Raw genomic sequence first — 18852 nt, 5'->3', positions numbered from 1 at the left:
CATGATGCGCAACTTCCCTCTCGACGTCCATGGCGAGGTCCATCTTTGCAACCACGACACCATGCAGCGAGGATCAGATGGCCCCAAAAACACACCGAATGGACCGCTCAGGATTGGCATCAAGTTATCTTCAGTGTCGCATATACCTTCAACCAGACAATCGTCGGAGATGTGTTTGAAGCCAACCCACTCAGGCTGAACAACTTAGACACACTGTACAGAGAGTGCAGCAAAATGGAAGTTCACTGCTGTTTTGGGGTGGTGTTATGTGGGGCCGACGTACGCCGCTGGTGGTCATGGAAGGCGCAGTAACGGCTGTACGATACGAGAATGCCATCCTCCGACCGATAGTGGCGGCATATTGGCGAGGCCATCGTCTTCGTGGAAGACAATTCGCGCCCCCATCGTGCACATCTTGTGAATGACTTCCTTCAGGACAACGCCATCGCTGGACTATAGTGGCCAGCATGTTCTCCAGACAGGAACCCTGTCGAACATGCCTGGGGTGGATTGAAAAGGACTGTTTATGGACGACGTGACCACCAAAAACTCTGATGGATCTACGCCGAATCGCCGTTGAGTAGTCGGGCAATCTGGACCAACAATGCCTTGATGAACATGTGGACATTATGCCACGACGAATACAGGCATGTCTCAATGAAAGAAGACGTGATACTGGGTATTAGGGGTACCGGTGTCTACAGCAATCTGGACCACCACCTCTGAAGGTCTCGCTGTATGGTGGTACAACATGCAATGTTTGTCTTTCATCACCAATAAAAGGGCGGAAATGATGATCTCTATTCCAATTTTCTATACAGGTTCCAGAACTCTGGTAACCTAGGTGATGCAAAAATTTTTTGTTGTGTGCAGGTAGTCATGTAGACTGAATTAATTACAACGACACGTATTCCTATCTAACTCAGGTATGTACAAGCTTTAGTTGGATTTATAACGTACTGATGATAGCAGCAGTATCAGTTGAAATCTAGATCTGCAGTGCAATAAAAAAGACAGATGAGATTACGACCGGCGTTGGCCTTCTTCCTGTCCTGGATTACATCACGGTCGTTGGGGCACAGTTATTCCCATGGAATCGAACAGGATGACTTATCAATTGTTTATACCTCTTCACTGATAATTTCATCTATTTTCTTTTCAATTAACATAAACAGTCTGAAACACACGATTTATTTTTAGGTTGCCGGTTCCGGTCTCTTTTAGACCATCTTCAGACCTCTTACCATGATGGTAGGCGGTGGTGGTGAAGGGAGTAGGTGTTATGACTCCACGAAAGCTAATTGAAGAAAAACGTTTCTTGCAGCTGAGACATTTTGTGTTCATTTGAAAGTAGTAAGAAAACCACTGCTGCCCAAGAGAAATGTTCTCCAAAAACTACATTTCCTTTTCAATGTGTTGGAGCCGGCCGCGGTGGTCTCGCGGTTCTAGGCGCGCAGTCCGGAACCATGCGACTGCTACGGTCGCAGGTTCGAATCCTGCCTCGGGCATGGATGGATGTGTGTGATGTCCTTAGGTTAGTTAGGTTTAAGTAGTTCTAAGTTCTAGGGGACTAATGACCGCAGCAGTTGAGTCCCATAGTGCTCAGAGCCATTTGAACCATCAATGTGTTGGATTAGGAGAAATCAAGGAGATAATAATTTATTTTCAAAATCATTTTTATAAAGACAGGTACATAAAAGATTTCTTAAACGCAGCACGCTCAAGGCTTTTATGCGCTACACTAGGGTGGAATAAGAAATAGCGAAGTAATTTTGCTTCTATTAGTCCTTTTATGAAAGGCAGTTGGGTTTCTGAGTTATGATTATTGACGATAATCGTCGTAACGTACTAAATCTGCTTCAGGGCCGTTGTCAGTAAGGAACGCTGTTTGTAGGTCTACGTAGCGTTCTTTAACCTCTTCCTTAATCTGCTGTACGAATTAATGTAACTGAGAGCTGTCTGTTCTGTTGGATACATCCAACAGAACAGATAGCACTCAGTTACATTAATATAATCAAGCTCAGGGATTCTATGACTTGTGTTTCAGTGTGGATACGCAAATATCATTCTAACGCCTAAAGGAATCAAGAATTTCCGAGTAGATGTAACGGACGAACGACGCTGTGATCCAGCGTCCGATGGTTTGAGACTTTCGTTCTGACGGGTGGCGTGTTTGGGAGGGTGAGACGGTTAAGGCAACGGGTCCAGAGAAGCGACGCAAGCGGGTTAGAGTCCCGGATGGTAACAAATTTTCAGTTTTCGCCATTGCAATAAGGGAATGCCCTCTGCGGCAGGGAGTCATGATTTTCCACCTTCCCCTTTCCCTTTTTCCCTCTTCCTCTATTTCAGAAAATTCCCTATAAATAACTGCAATGGGAGTCTGAACATGTTGCGAGTTCCTTTCAAACTACACCATATTATCAAACGTATCAGGATAGGTGCTGAAAATGAGTTACAAGTTCGTGGCGCCCTCCATCGGCAATGCTGGAATTCAGTGTGCTGTTGGCCCACCCTTAGCCTTCATGACAGCTTCCACTCTCGCAGGCACACGTTCAATCATGCGCTGGAAGGTTTCTTGGGGAACGGCAGCCCATTCGTCACTCAGTGCTGCACTGAGGAGAGTTATAGATGTCGGTCGGTGAGGCCTGGCACAAAGTCGGCGTTCCAAAACATCCCGAAGGTGATCTATAAGAATCAGGTCAGGACTCTGTGCGGGCCAGTCCATTACATCGATGTTATTGTCGTGTAACCAACCACTCCGCCACAGGCCGTGCATCCTAGGCATGTGCTTGATCGTGTTGAAAGATGCAATCGCCATCCCCGAATTGTTCTACAGTGGGAAGCCAGAAGGTGCTTAAAACATCAGTGTAGGCCTGTGCTGTGATAGTGCCTCGCAAAACAAGGGGTGTAAGCTCCCTCCATGGAAAACACGACCGAACCATAACACCAACGCCTCCGAATTTTACTATTGGCACTACACGCGCTGGCAGATGACCCACCGGGCATTCGCCGTATCCCCACACTGTCATCGGATTGCCACATTGTGTACCGTGATTGGTCACTCCACACAACGTGTTTCTACTGTTAAGTCGTCCAATGTTTACGCTCCTTACACCAAGCGAGGTGTCGTTTGGCATTTACTGGCGAGATGTGTGGCTTCACCTCCCGCCTAACTGGCAAAGTATTTCCAGTGGATCCTGATGCAGTTTGTAATTCCTGTGTGATGGTCTGGCTAGATGTCTGCCTATTACACATTGTGACCCTCTTCAACTGTCGGCAGTCTCTGTCAGTCAACAGACGAGTTCAGCCTGTACGCTTCTGTGCTGTACATGTCCTTTCACGTTTCCACTTCACTGTCACATCGGAAACAGTGGACCTAGGGATGCTTTGGAGTATGGAAATCTCACGCACAGATGTATGACACAAGCGATATCCAGTCACCTGACCACGTTTGAAGTCCGTGAGCTGCGCCCCATTCTACTCTCTCACGATGTATAATGACCACTGAGGTTGCTGACGTGGAGTACCTGGCAGTAGGTGGCAGCACAATGCACCTAATATGTTTTTGGGGGTGTACGGATACTTTTGATCACTTAGTGTAGCTGCTGATTATTGATCCCCCAAATTCGTATTTCAGACAATTCTGATAAACTGGAATAAAGTGGACAATCTCTTTTTCTATGTGTGAACCCGATATATCTAGTGTCAGATAAGGCATCATGTCTTTCCACGCAGTGGACTTGGTAACTGAGTAGAAATGTTAGAGGCTACTAGACTACATTTTACAGTCATTTCTAGAACGGTATCTTTCATATTCCTACTTAATCGCCTTTTGCTTAGAAGAAATTGGCGTCCGTTTCCTTCACTGCAAGGGAAGAGTTGAAAAGTGTAATGGTCCACTGCCCAGAAACATTTACCGAAAAGCTATGCTTAGAACAAAGTTACCTCAGAGAGGTAGAATTGATTAAAACCATCCGTAAACCCAAATTATACGCACCCAAGAGATGGTTCTTTAATAAAGAGAGCACTCGAAGCGATTAGCCAAATTGTGTGCCGATTATTTAGTGACTGTAGCGGTCTGTGTAAATAATTCTCGAAGTGACGCTTAATTAATTACGCTTTCCGCACGTGTGTGGGTGATACTGTTCACAAGTGAGTTACGCAGGAAATGCAAACACGACTGGCGGCAAGCGCCAGGCAACTGTAAACACCACATGTACGAATTCATTATGGCCTCGTTACTTACTTTGATTTGTGATGCAAAAGTCGTCAGTAATGTTACTTGCATCACGATTTCCATCATACATCATTACGTAATACTTCTAAGACTAAAATTTACATGGAAGATTTTTGTTATTGCGCCAGCTTTCCCCCAGAAAAGAAAATGGAACAAGCTGAAATGAAGAAGAAAATAAGGAATGAAAAGGAACACAAGTCTGGGTTGAAGAATCACAAAGTGAAAGCTGTATGTGGGTATTTTACTGAACAGTAAGAAAATAAAGAAAAGAATACTAGAAGCAAGGAGGAAACGTTATAGTAGTCGGAGGTATCGGATGTTCCAAGAATTTGTGATGATTACAATAATAAGTTTACTGGAACTTGGAAATCACTGCCTACACATAGTAACGAACCTTATGTGTTAGACTGCATCTCAGGAAAAACTGATGAAGACAAAGAGTTGTGATATGTGTATCTTGCGTGCGCTACTTTGTCTCCTGCTTCATGTACTGGAGAAGATAATGACCGTTTATCTACGAAATTAACTTTCTAAAAGTGATTCAAATTTACAAATGAAGTGATTACATTACTATTTAAATAGTCTCTAGCTTCTAATTTCCAAACAGAAATTATCAGATAATTCCACTGACGGCAAGTTTCACACATATGTATTTAGTGTAAACTACCATTCTCAACAGCAAAAATCTCAATCCACTGCCGATAATTAGGTGGGGAATCGTGTGCAATCGTATCTTTGTAATGGTTAAAGTTCAACTTCATTACTGTTTTTTACATTTAAATTGATTTAGTATTGTAAAAGTAGAGAATCTATAAGAATCTTACATACAGTCGGTTTAATTTACTTGCTATGCATGTATCAAAATAATGAATTATGCTTAATATTTCCCCACTTTCCTTTGCGTAGTGTATACAATGTTACACCAAATAAGGTAGTATAGGCATGCGTATATACAAAGGTTTGTAAAGTGGTAGAATACGGCGTTGCGCTCGGCAATTCCTATGTAAGACAACAAGCGTATGGCGGAGTTGTTAGACCGGTTGCTGCTACTACAATGGTAGGTATCAAGATTTAAGTGAGTTTGAACGTGTAGTTAAGGTCGGCGCACGAGCGATGGGACACAGAATCTCCGGCGTAGCGATGATGTGGGGATTTTCCTGTACGACCGTTTCACAAGTGTACCGTGAATAACAGGAATCTGGTAAAACATCAAATAAACCTTCGATGTCGCTGAGGCCGAAGAAATATCGTGCAAGAACGGGACCAACGTCGACTGAAGAGAATCGTTCGACGTGACAGAAGAGCAACCCTTCTACAGATTGCTGCAGATTTCAATGCTGGGCCATCAACGAGTGTCAGCTTGCGAACCATTCAACGAAACATTATCGATACGGGCTTTAGGAGCGGTGTACGCTTGATGACTGCACGACACAAAGCTTTACGCCTCGCCTGGGCCCGTTGGACTGTTGATGATGGAAACATATTGCTTGGTCGGTCGAGTCTCGTTTCAAATTGTATCGAGCAGATGGACGTGTTCTGGTATGAAGACAGCCTCATGAATCCATGGACTGTTCAAGCTAGTGTTGGCTCTTTAAAGGTGTGGGGCGTATGCAATTGGAGTGATACATCTAGATACGACACTGATGGGTGACACATACGTAAGCATCCTGTTTGTTCACCTGCATCCATTCATGTCCATTGTGCATTCCGACGTACTTTGGTGATTTCAGCAGGACTATGCGACTCCCCACACATCCAGAATAGCTACAGAGTGGCTCCACCAACACTCTTCTGAGATTCAACACTTCCCCTGGTCACCAAACTCCCCAGACATGAACATTGTTGAGCAACTTGCTGTTCAGAAGAGATAGCCACCCCCTCGCACACTTACATACACTCCTGGAAATGGAAAAAAGAACACATTGACACCGGTGTGTCACACCCACCATACTTGCTCCGGACACTGCGAGAGGGCTGTACAAGCAATGATCACACGCACGGCACAGCGGACACACCAGGAACCGCGGTGTTGGACGTCGAATGGCGCTAGCTGCGCAGCATTTGTGCACCGCCGCCGTCAGTGTCAGCCAGTTTGCCGTGAAATACGGAGCTCCATCGCAGTCTTTAACACTGGTAGCATGCCGCGAAAGCGTGGACGTGAACCGTATGTGCAGTTGACGGACTTTGAGCGAGGGCATATAATGGGCATGCGGGAGGCCGGGTGGACGTACCGCCGAATTGCTCAACACGTGGGGCGTGAGGTCTCCACAGTACATCGATGTTGTCGCCAGTGGTTGGTGGAAGGTGCACGTGCCAGTCGACCTGGGACCGGACCGCAGCGACGCACGGATATACGCCAAGACCGTAGGATCCTACGCAGTGCCGTAGGGGACCGCACCGCCACTTCCCAGCAAATTAGGGACACTGTTGCTCCTGGGGTATCGGCGAGGACCATTCGCAACCGTCTCCATGAAGCTGGGCTACGGTCCCGCACACCGTTAGGCCGTCTTCCGCTCACGCCCCAACATCGTGCAGCCCGCCTCCAGTGGTGTCGCGACAGTCGTGAATGGAGGGACGAATGGAGACGTGTCGTCTTCAGCGATGAGAGTCGCTTCTGCCTTGGTGAAAATGATGGTGGTATGCGTGTTTGGCGCCGTGCAGGTGAGCGCCACAATCAGGACTGCATACGACCGAGGCACACAGGGCCAACACCCGGCATCATGGTGTGGGGAGCGATCTCCTACACTGGCCGTACACCTCTGGTGATCGTCGAGGGGACACTGAATAGTGCACGGTACATCCAAACCGTCATCGAACGCATCGTTCTACCATTCCTAGACCGGCAAGGGAACTTGCTGTTCCAACAGGACAATGCACGTCCGCATGTATCCCGTGCCACCTAACGTGCTCTAGAAGGTGTAAGTCAACTACCCTGGCCAGCAAGATCTCCGGATCTGTCCCCCATTGAGCATGTTTGGGACTGGATGAAGCGTCGTCTCACGCGGTCTGCACGTCCAGCACGAAGGCTGGTCAAACTGAGGCGCCAGGTGGAAATGGCATGGCAAGCCGTTCCACAAGACTACATCCAGCATCTCTACGATCGTCTCCATGGGAGAATAGCATCCTGCATTGCTGCGAAAGGTGGATATTTACTGTACTAGTGCCGACATTGTGCATGTTCTGTTGCCTGTGTCTATGTGCCCGTGGTTCTGTCAGTGTGATCATGTGATGTATCTGACCCCAGGAATGTGTCAATAAAGTATCCCCTTCCTGGGACAATGAATTCACGGTGTTCTTATTTCAATTTCCAGGAGTGTATTTGTGGACAGCGCTGCAGAATTCATGGTGTCAATTCTCTTCAGCACTATTCCGACCTGATTCTCACATGATGCCGCATGCAATTCTCTATTACCATACTTCTACCACCTCCCTCTCTCCAGACAATCACGGCATAGTATTTCATGGACCGTTAAAATGAAACAGCCAATCAAAATAAAGATGAAAAATTTAACACAGTTTTCCTAGTAAAAAATTAAAAATAAGTCGACAACAGTGGAACTAGCCATCTTGTCTCCTCCTCGTCCTTTCATTCGCCCCGCTTCTTCCCAGTACTCTCCCCTTCTCCAGCCAAACACCCCAACGTATTAAAATGAGGGAGCCGATTAGAATGTGTATTAAGCTTGTGGGGCGAAGTTCAAAGGTACGCATTATGCCCGAAAAAAATACATATTCACAAACTGAAAGTTACAGATATTTGCGTAAAATAGCGCTATGTCCAAAGATATTAACCTCTCTTTGAATTGCACACACACACACTAAAAAAATGTAGCCTAAGCCTGATCTCCTTAAAATGGAGCAACGTTAAAAAAATACTGACGTCTATGATTTCATTCTCCACCACAGACAACAATTTCTGAACTATTTCGCCAGTTACGTCAGTAAATTTCATTGGCAGCTATACAGCATTTGCTAAGGAATGCGAGAGCAATTACAAAGCATACTCTCAATAACTACATAAAACCAACGTTTTCTTATGCAACCTAATTAACAGATTAGATATACATAGTCGCCGAAGATAAATTTAACATGAAACACCGTTCAGAAAAATTTTAAAATACGAAATAAAATCAACATCTGCTTTATGCTCCTGTTCGTTGTTGTCAGTAACAGAAGACAAATTTTATACTTGAATCTGCGTAACACACTTGGTGTAAGACACAAGAGAGCCTCAAATTAACCCTTTATGATCTGGCAGGACTTCAGACTTCCACTTTATAAAAAAGCGTATTTAATATCCTTTTTGGTTTGAGACCGGACGGTAATGAAGCGACCCGTTCATTCTTACTTTTGTACATTGTTAACGCATCTCAAAACTTTCATAGATGTGTCATCTGTGACACCATAGTTGTTTGAATTTCAGCGCGCGCAATCCTCGCGCTATTTGGATTCATGCAGTAGCAAGGTGGTCATCCGTTTTTCTTATTTTTAAGTCTATTTGTGCCAATAATCGTTTAGATGCATAAAGTATTATAGGTTTTTAAAATATTTTCATATAGAAAATCTCGTACTTGGTAGTACCACCTGCGTGTTGTATGACAGGCTATGAAGACAAAATTGAAAGCCGAAAAATACTAGAGTTGCTCTTGGAGGATTTTCCATCTAACACTGATATACCAATGAGGAAAGTAGTGATGCTGAAGGAGAAGTACAACGTAGAGGTACAACGTATAAAAATTATTCCATGGTTCTACCGGCGGGCAAGAGAGTATTTTCATTCACTCTCGAGAAGCTGAGGACATACAATTTGAAGAGTGATTTTCAAATCGTAATGATGGAGGAAGAACCAGAAAGCAGCAATGTACAAGCGCAACAAGAGAAAAATAACACAAAACAAACTGCTGGTCGGGAGGACGATACGAACTCCCACTCCGCTGAAATTGAAAGCTGTGGCGGAAATGTTAGTTGCAATCTGAAAGTTCCTCGCAAATTTAGAAGACAAAACTTCCTGTGAGTTAGTATGGACAGAGGTCATTGTTGGCAACCGGAATAAAATAATAATTGGATCCTTTTACCGACCTCCCAATTAAGATGATACAGTTGCCGAAACGTTCAAAGAAAACTTGAGTTTGATTTCAAATACGTACCCGACTCATACGATTATAGTTGGTGGTGACTTTAATTTACACTCGATATGTTGGCGAAAATACATGTTTAATTCCGGAGGTACGCATAAAACATCATCCGAAATTGTGCTAGACGCATTATCTGAAAATTATTTCGAGCAGTTAGTTCATGAGCCCACGCGAATAGTAAACAATTGTGAAAACACACTTGACCTCTTAGCAACAAATAATCCTGAGTTAATAACGAGCATCAAAACCGATTCAGGGACTAGTGAACACAGAGTTGTCGTAGCGAGATTGAATATTGTAATCCCAAAAACCTCGAAAAGTAAGCGAAAATATATACCTATTCAAAAAAGCTGATAAAAATTCACTTGACGCCTTCCTACGAGACAATCTCCAATCCTTCCAAATTAATAATATAAGTGTAGACCAGATGTGGCTTGAATTTCAAGAAATAGTATCGGCAGCAATTGAGAGATTTATACCAAATAAATTAACAAAAGACTAAAATAACGAATAGTGTAAGGTCATCCACATGAGTGCTAAAGGAACTCGTTAAACTTCAGTTACACGATAAATCAATCGAATCTAAAAGGCCTAAATTTAGCTAAATACCTAGGTATTACAATTACGAACATCTTACATTGGAAGGAGCACACAGAAAGTGTTGTGAGGAAGGCTAACCAAAGACTGCGATTTATTGGCAGGACACATGCAAAATGTAACAGACCTACTAAGGAGACTGCCTACACTACGCTTGTCCGTCCTCTTTTAGAATACTGCTGCGCGGTGTGGGATCCTTACCAGATAGTACTGACTGCGTACATCGAAAATGTTTAGAGAAAGGCAGCACGTTTTGTATTATCGTGAAATATAAGAGAAAGTGTCAGAGGAATGATACAGGATTTGGGCTGGAAATCATTGGAATCTTCTCACGAAATTCCAGTCACGAACTTTCTACTCCGAATGAGAAAATATTTTGTTGACACCGACCTATACAGGGAGGAACGATCTCTACGATAAAGCAAGGGAAATCAGAGCTCGTACGGAAGGATGTAGGTGTTCATTCTTTCCGCACGCTATACGAGATTGGAATAATAGAGAATTATGAAGGTGGTTCGATGAACCCTCTGCTAGGCACTTGAATGTGTTTTGCAGAGTATCCAAGCAGATGTAGATGAAATCTGTGTAACTGGATTTCCTAAATTTACACTCCAAAAGTAAGTGATCGAACAATACCTTAACAAAAATGATTGTGATCGAAATATTATTTTTCGGTTCAAGCTATATATAGCGCAAAAGGGAAAACGTATTGAGCCCATAACCGACTCATTTACGGATTTCTTGGTCTTACGTTTCTCTACACAGAAACGTCAACGCTGGTACTATGATACTGATCTGAGCGTTACTCAAGCAATGGTAAGAGGCACAAACAAACAATCATTCACCTGAACGATGATCTGCGTATGCCTACCAACAGCACAGGCAAATTGTAGCAAAAAAACGTCCACTAATTGTGGCTGTGAACGAAAATTTTGAGAAACTAAAGCTTTCAGATCAGAGTCATAGTGTCGATGACAATACTAGTTGACTCAAAGGACGATCCTTCCTAAAGCAGCACAATCAGACGAAGCCAACGAAACACGCGTATAAACTTTGGTGCCACGCAGATATATTGGGGTACAATATGCTGGTGTCTACCAGGGTATAACGTACTGTGACAGTAAAGAAAAGTTCGGACTTGAGGGAAGTGTAGTACAGAAACAGCAATAATTATGTATTTGTGGTGCACATTTACTTCTCCCCTGTGGAACTTTGTATCTAACAGCTCACGAGTCTATGTAGTTGGAACTGTGCGGTGGTGGTGGTGGTTAGTGTTTAACATCCCGTCGACAACGAGGTCATTAGAGACGGAGCGCAAGCTCGGGTTAGGGAAGGATTGGGAAGGAAATCGGCCGTGCCCTTTCAAAGGAACCAACCCGGCATTTGCCTGAAACGATTTAGGGAACTCACGGAAAACCTAAATCAGGATGGCTGGAGACGGGAATGAACCGTCGTCCTCCCGAATGCGAGTCCAGTGTCTAACCACTGCGCCACCTCGCTCGGTAGGAACTGTGCGGTACTGTGCGGTACGTCTGAATCGACTTGGCCTACCCAAACCAAAGAGTGCTCAAGAGCCGTAGAGGGGTGAATTTGATAGACTTCGGAAGGAGGAATTAGGTATTTCAAGTGGAAAGACAATAGGAATCTATATATTTTACTTAATTTTCGTGGAACTGAAACACATAAAACAGAAATAAAAGGATGGTACGAAAATTGATGTAACTGCCCCAGTATTGGTTAGAGATTTTCCGAGTATGGATGGAGTTGATAAAGACGATGTTTGTCAGTGCACCCGTGGTCGAGGTGCAGTTCTGCAGCGCCGAGTGGGGAGGTTCTTGTTTATCTCACTTACTGCAGCGTCGCTTGTGTGAAGTTATCCTCGTTAGCGTTCTGTTTGTAGAGTGAGTAAATCGACTGAAAACCAACACCAACAACGATAGTTCAGGTATACATGCTGACATCTCAAGCTGGAGATGAAAGTATATGAGGATATATGAAGAGTAATACAGTACGTAAATGGAGATGAAAATCTGATAATCATGGGGGAGTAGACTGCAGTTGTAGGGGAAGGAGTAGAAGGAAAGGTTAGAGGACAAAACGGGCTTGGGACAAAAACTGAGAGGGGGAAAACCTAACTGAGTTCTGCAATGAATTTCAGCTAGTAATAGCGAATACTCTGTTCAAGAATCTCAAGAGGAAGAGGTGTACCTGAAAAAATCCGAGTGATATGGCAAGATTTCAGTTTGACTAAATCATGGTCAGACAGCGATTCTGAAATCAGATACTGGATTGTAAGGCGTATCCAGGAGCAAATGGCTCTGAACACTATGGAACTTAACATCTGAGGTCATCAGTCCCCTAGAACTTAGAACTACTTAAACCTAACTAACCTAAGGACATCACATACATCCATACCCAAGGTTCGATTCGAACCTGCGGCCGTAGCTGTCGCGCGGTTCCAGACTGGAACGCCTAGAACCGCTCGGCCACAGCAGCCAGCTTATCCAGGAGCAGATATAGACTCAGATCACAATATAGTAGTGATGAAGAATAGGCTGAAGTTTAAGAGTTTAGTCAGGAAGAATCAATACGCGAAGAAGTGGGATACAGAAGTACTAGGAAATGGCGAGATACGCTAGAAGTTCTCCAAGACTAAAGATACAGCAATAAGGAATGGCTCAATAGGCAGCAGAGTTGAAGAGGAATAGACATATCTAAAAAGGACCATCACAGAAGCTGGAAAGAAAAATATAGGTACAAAGAAGGTAACTGCGAAGCAACCATGGTTAACAGTAGAAATACTTCATTTGATCGATGAAAGGAGGAAGTAAAAAAAAATGTTCTGGGAAACTCACGAAAACAGAAATACAAGTCGCTGAGGAATGAAATAAATAGGAGGTACAAGGAAACTAAGACGAAATGGCTGCATTAAAATGTGAAGGAATCGAAAAAGCAATGATTGTGGGAAGGACAGACTCAGTATACAGGAAAGACAAAACAAACTTGCGTGACATTAAAAGTGAGGGTGGTAACATTAAGAGTGCAACGGGAATTCCATTGCTAAATGCAGAGGAGAGAGCGGATAGGTGGAAAGAATACACTGAAGGCCTCTATGAGGGGGAAGATTTGTAAGACAAGAGGAAACAGGAGTCGAATTAGAAGAGATAGGCGATCCAGTATTAAAATTAGTATTTAAATGAATGAGGACAGAGAATATCTAGAAGAAGGATCAGGGGAAGAGAAAGGACATGAAGATGATGAGATCCAGATTTTAGAAAGTACTTCAGGCGTTGAGAACAGGAAAGAATGGTAAATCACCGGGACCAGGCAATATCAATCTGGAGTGTCTGAAATATGGTGGTGACAAAATTGTGAAACTGATAACACAGCTCTTCAATAAAATGATACATGGAGATTCAATACCCAACGAGATGAAGATAGCTTACATTAATACAATATTTAAGAAAGGGGATTGCAAAATTTGTTCAAACTATCGAGGAATTTGTGTTACAAACACATTAATGAGAATTTTTGCGACAGTAATTAAAAACAAACTGGAAAAAAATTTTAGAACCCAAGACGAACAATGTGGATTCACGGCTGGGAGATCATGTGTAGACCATATTTTCACATTACGACAGATTTTGGAGAAATATATGGAAAAATCAAAAAATATAGGATTAATTTTCATAGATCTAGAAAAAGCGTATGATACTGTTCCAAGAAAATTACTTTGGAGAGCACTACATATGGCAAACATAAACCCTTCCTTGAATAAATAATACAACAGATGTATAAAGATAACATTTGCCAAGTGAAAGTTGGTAATAAAGTTTCACAGAAATTTAGAACAAGCAAAGGCCTTTTACTGGGCTGTCCCATGCCACCATCATTATTTAAAATCTATATAGATATTAGCCTTAGAGCATGGCCTCGTAAATGTAATAGTATGGGATTAGAAATAAGAGATGGAGTTTACCTACATCATTTATTATTTGCTGATGATCAAGTAGTCGTAGCACAAGATGGGGAGGATTCTAACTATATGTGCAATCCACTAACAATAGCATACAACACTTGGGGTTTGAAGATTAATTACCAAAAAACAGAGTACTTTACTAATGATTCAGATGAGCTATACATTGAAGGAAAGAAAATCTAAAAGATAAACACTTTCTGTTATTTGGGACCCATTTTAGAAATCGAGGGAAAATCAGAGTCAGAAATCAATAAAAGAATTAGTAGCGGACGGAGGGTCATTGGGATGCTTAACTCAGTCTTATGGAGCAGGAATGAAATGAGCAGAACTGAAAAATTAATATACAAATCCATATTAGAGAGTGTGGTTCTGTATGGAACGGAACGGAGACCTGGACAATTAACATGAAGCACATTAAAAAATTACAAGCTCTAGAGATTGACTTTTGGAGAAGATCGGCAAGAATCTCCAGGAAAGAAAGATAAGGAACACCGAAGTAATAAGAAGAATGGAAATAAATGAAAGCATATATGACGTAATGGATAGGAAGAAATTACAGTGGTACGTGCATGTACGACGAATGGAGAAAAACAGAATACCAAAATTGATACTGGAGTGGGAACCGGAGGGGAGGAGAAGAAGAGGACGACCTATGACCACCTGGCTCCAAAATGCACAGAACATAATGAGGAGAATGGGCGCAGAGGAAGAAGACACACCTGGAGAAATATTTTGAGATTATAGTTTAAGAACGTTTATTGTTTGTATTGTAATTTCCAAGTAAATTATTATGTAGGAGATAAGCCTCTGTAACGAGGAAAAGCTCAAAATAATAATAAATTTAAAAGAACTTTGGAGGAGTTAATATCAGCCGGCCGCTGTGACCGACCGGTTCTAGGCGCTTCAATCGGGAACCGCGCTGCTGCTACGGTCGCAGGTTCGAATCCTGCCTCGGGAATGGATGTGTGTGATATCCTTAGGTTAGTTAGGTTAAAGTAGTTCTAAGTTCTAGGGGACTGATGTTCTAGGGGACTGATGACCTCAGATGTTAACTCCCATAGTGCTCAGAGCCATTTGAACTTAACATCAAATAATGTAAAAAGGATCGGTAACATTCCTTCAGAATTTCTAAAATCATTGGAGGAAGTGGCAACAAATCGACTATTCACGTTGGTTGTAGAATGCATGAGTTTGGCGACAAACCATCTGACTTTCGGAAAAATATCATCCACACAATTCCGAAGACTCCAAAAGCTGACAAGTGCGATAATTATTGCACAGTCAGCTGAAGAGCTCATGCATCCAAGTTACTGACAAGAATGACATGCAGAAGAATGGAAAAGAAAACTGAGGAAGTGCTAGATGACGATCAGTTTGGCTTTAGGAAAGGTAAAGGCACGAGAGAGGCAATTCTGACGTTGCGGTTGATAATGGAAGCAAGATTAAAGAAAAATCGAGACACGTTCATAGGGTCTGTCGACCTGGGAAAAGCGTTCGACAATGTAAAATGGTGCAAGATGTTCGAAATTCTGAGAAAAATAGGGGTAAGAGGGAATAATAAGAATGGACGACCAAGAACGAAGTGCCCGTACTAAAAAGGGTGTAAGACAAGGATGTAGTCTTTCGCCCGTACTGTTCAATGTGTACATCGAGGAAGCAATGATGGAAATAAAAGAAAGGTTCAGGAGTGGAAGTAAAATTCAAGGTGAAAGGTTATCAATGATACGATTCGCTGATGACATTGATATCCTGAGTGAAAGTGTAGAAGAATACATGATCCGCTGAATGAGATGAGCAGTCTAATGAGTACAGAGCATGGACTGAGAGTAAATTGAAGAAAGACGAAGGTAATGAGAAGTAGTAGGAATGAGAACAGCGAGAAACTTAACACCAGGATCGACGGTCATGAAATGGTTGAAGTTAAGGAATTCTGCTACCTAGCCAGTAAAATAACCAGTGTCGGACGGGGCAAGGAGGACATCAAAAACACACTAGCAATGTCAAATAGGGCATTCATGGCCAAGAGAAGTCTACTAATATCAAAGATCGACTGTAAATTGAGGAACAAATTTCTGAGAATCTACGTCTGGAGCACAGCATTGTATGGAAGTGAAACGTGGACTGTGGGAAATCGGCACAGAAGAGAATCGTAGCATTTGAGATGTGGTGCTACAGGCGAATGTTGAAAATTAGGTGGAGTGATAAGGTAAGGATTGAGGAGGTCCTATACAGAAACGGAGAGGAAAGTAATATGTGGACAAGACTGATAACTAGAAGAGACAGGATGATAGGACATCTGTTAAGACATGAGGGAATGATCCCCGTCGTACTAGAGGGAGCAGTAGAAGGCAAAAACTGTAGAGGAAGACAGAGATTGGAAAACATCCAACAAATAATAGAGAACGTAGGCTGAAAGTGCTACCCTGAGATGAAGAGAGGAATTCGTGGCGGATCACATTAAACCAGTCAGAAGACTGATGACCAAACAAAAAATAAGTAAGGAATGAGTGTTCCCCAGAGAACCGGCGAGAAAAGGAATGTATCGAAAAAAATGAGAATAAGAACGTACAGGATGGTCGGACATCTGTTAACACATCAGGGAACAACTTCCATGATACGAGATGGAGCTGAACTGCTATAGGGGTATAGGTGGTATAGGAAATCAAAGACTGTAATACACCAAGCAAGTAATGAAGGACGTAAGTTGCTATCGCTACTCTGAGATGAAGAGGTTGACACAGGAGGGGTATTTTGTTGGCCTTCAGCAAACCAATCAGAAGAAAAGCCGACCTAGGCCGATTCCCTTATGACAGGGACACTTTGAATTATTATGTAATTTACTGAGATACCAATGAACAAATATTTTACTGAAGTACAAACGTACGGTAACTCAGGAACTGCTAAAAAAGGAGACAAAACAGTTCTGAAGAAAAGAGGAAGGTCAAAGCAAGAAACATCTTTCAGCTTTTTCAGAACTAAAGAAGAACGAAGAGTTTTTCACTTTAAAATTACATTCGGACCCTAAATCTTGGAGCTCATTGGCCAGATTTTGTTTGCTAGTAATGGGAGATGTTAAAACTGTGTTATGCACAATATAGAATCAAGACCTCATTCAAGATCAGCCATCTTGCAATTTGATGGGCTGTTTCATTTTAATGATCTATAAAGTAGTAGGCTGTGACTGAATGAGGAGACGGGGTTGGAGGACGGATGGCGGCTGGGGGGGGGGGGGGGAGGAGGGCAGGGGAAACAGAGGGGAATTGCTTGTGACGCGTTACATAAGAGAGTGTAGCTTGTGACGGCGTACTTTAACTCCTGCATATAGGCGAGTCACTGCCTCTGCGTGTAGGCAACCTCACGGGCAGATGTAGTATTGTCTTGGGTAGTATCTTGATATACTGCATTCTTATATGATAGTGACGACGGAAAGGGCGAAATGTGGCGGACTGGTGCAGAGATGTCGTCAAAATAAGTGAAATTACGCTTTTGTTATGTTGGCATGATGGCAAGAGAGGAAACGAAGGTATTGGTGGTACAAATGAGAGGAACCACTTGTTTGATGTCTAATTTGTGAACGATATTATAGTTAAGTTAATGAACTCTTGTATCTAGGCAATTAGATTACACAATTTGGCCGAAATATAGAATACATTGGAAAAAAGTAGGTGTACATGATTTAAGCTCTATATACTTATATATATATATATATATATATATATATATATATATATATATATATATACTTATATATATATAGAAATATACTTGGCGCGAAATAGTCATAAGGTACGACGAAAAATTATCGAAATTTTGCAACTAGAGTTCAGCATTTAACGTAAGTGTAATGTGAGCCATGACAAATCTGAAGAGGATGCAGAAAATATTGGTAATGTGCTGCTGTGAATGTTAAAGTAAATGGGCAGATACTTACATACTAAAAATATCAGGCAATATAAGAAGTCGATGGCAAAATCTTGTTAGAAAATGAGGCAGTTTATAGTGGAAATCTGCTACAACATTCACATTGGAATCTCAGTAAGAGAAGGAAAACCTGTAAGAGAACACAAAGACAACAATATACAAAACACACCAAAGTTAGTAATTATCTACAGATGAAATGGTATTCATAAAATACGAAGACTCTGAAGTGTACATCCCAGTTGAAAGAATGACACGATTAATTTTTGTTTTGTTTTTGTTTCGAAGCTGTAATATTTTGTGTGTTCCTCCGTTCTGGAAGTTTTGTTGTCAACGAAAATTCACGCTTCGCTGGTGTGTGTTCATTAGGAGGATGCCTCTTCAGTTTGAATAGGTAACGAATAGGCAGCTACACGTAAATGTGTCTCTAATACTCTTGAAGATTTTCAAAGCGACGTGAAAATACAATGCGGTATTGGATGGTCGGCTATTAATAGATTACGAAATAGTGGGCGATACCTTTAAGATTTGGATTTCATTGTGGGACAGACAACGGTAAAGCTCCTATTAAATTCACAATTTTTCATTTATTCCAGTTGTAACATCCTATATAAAGTAGACGGACTCTTATACGCTATCGAGCAGCCAAGGCAGGTTACCTGAAATGTAAGAATATTGATGTACAGCTATTCCGAACTACGTGACGGTACTTCTGACGTACGCAAGTGATTTTAACATTTACAACTGACGTAGTGTGGCATCGACTGTTTTTAACAGAAGGGTATACGTTTTCCCACGAAAGTTAAGCCTTCCAAGAAAACTTCAATGACGTGACCTGCGTGGCATTTGATCAAGCAGTACCAAGATAACACCGCCACATAAAACTGTTTCTTCTTCAAAAAAACGAGGTACCACAAAGATCTGCCCTCCTATAACGTGTAGAACAGGTACGTTTCGTGTGTTCATTAAGTGCTCAAAATGTTGACCTT

At 42.3% G+C, this 18852-nt stretch overlaps 1 protein-coding gene across 1 annotated transcript in view; it reads right to left on the bottom strand.

Annotated features, from left to right (window-relative positions):
- LOC126297570 (Down syndrome cell adhesion molecule-like protein Dscam2) overlaps positions 1-18852 on the bottom strand; it is a 647360-nt gene that overhangs the window by 603055 nt on the left and 25453 nt on the right. The window lies entirely within an intron of this gene.

Source organism: Schistocerca gregaria, chromosome 1, assembly GCF_023897955.1.
Source record: "Schistocerca gregaria isolate iqSchGreg1 chromosome 1, iqSchGreg1.2, whole genome shotgun sequence".
Taxonomy (NCBI): Eukaryota; Metazoa; Arthropoda; class Insecta; order Orthoptera; family Acrididae; genus Schistocerca; species Schistocerca gregaria.
The sequence above is the reverse complement of the archived record's forward strand: the minus strand, read 5'-3'. Positions and strand labels throughout refer to the sequence as shown.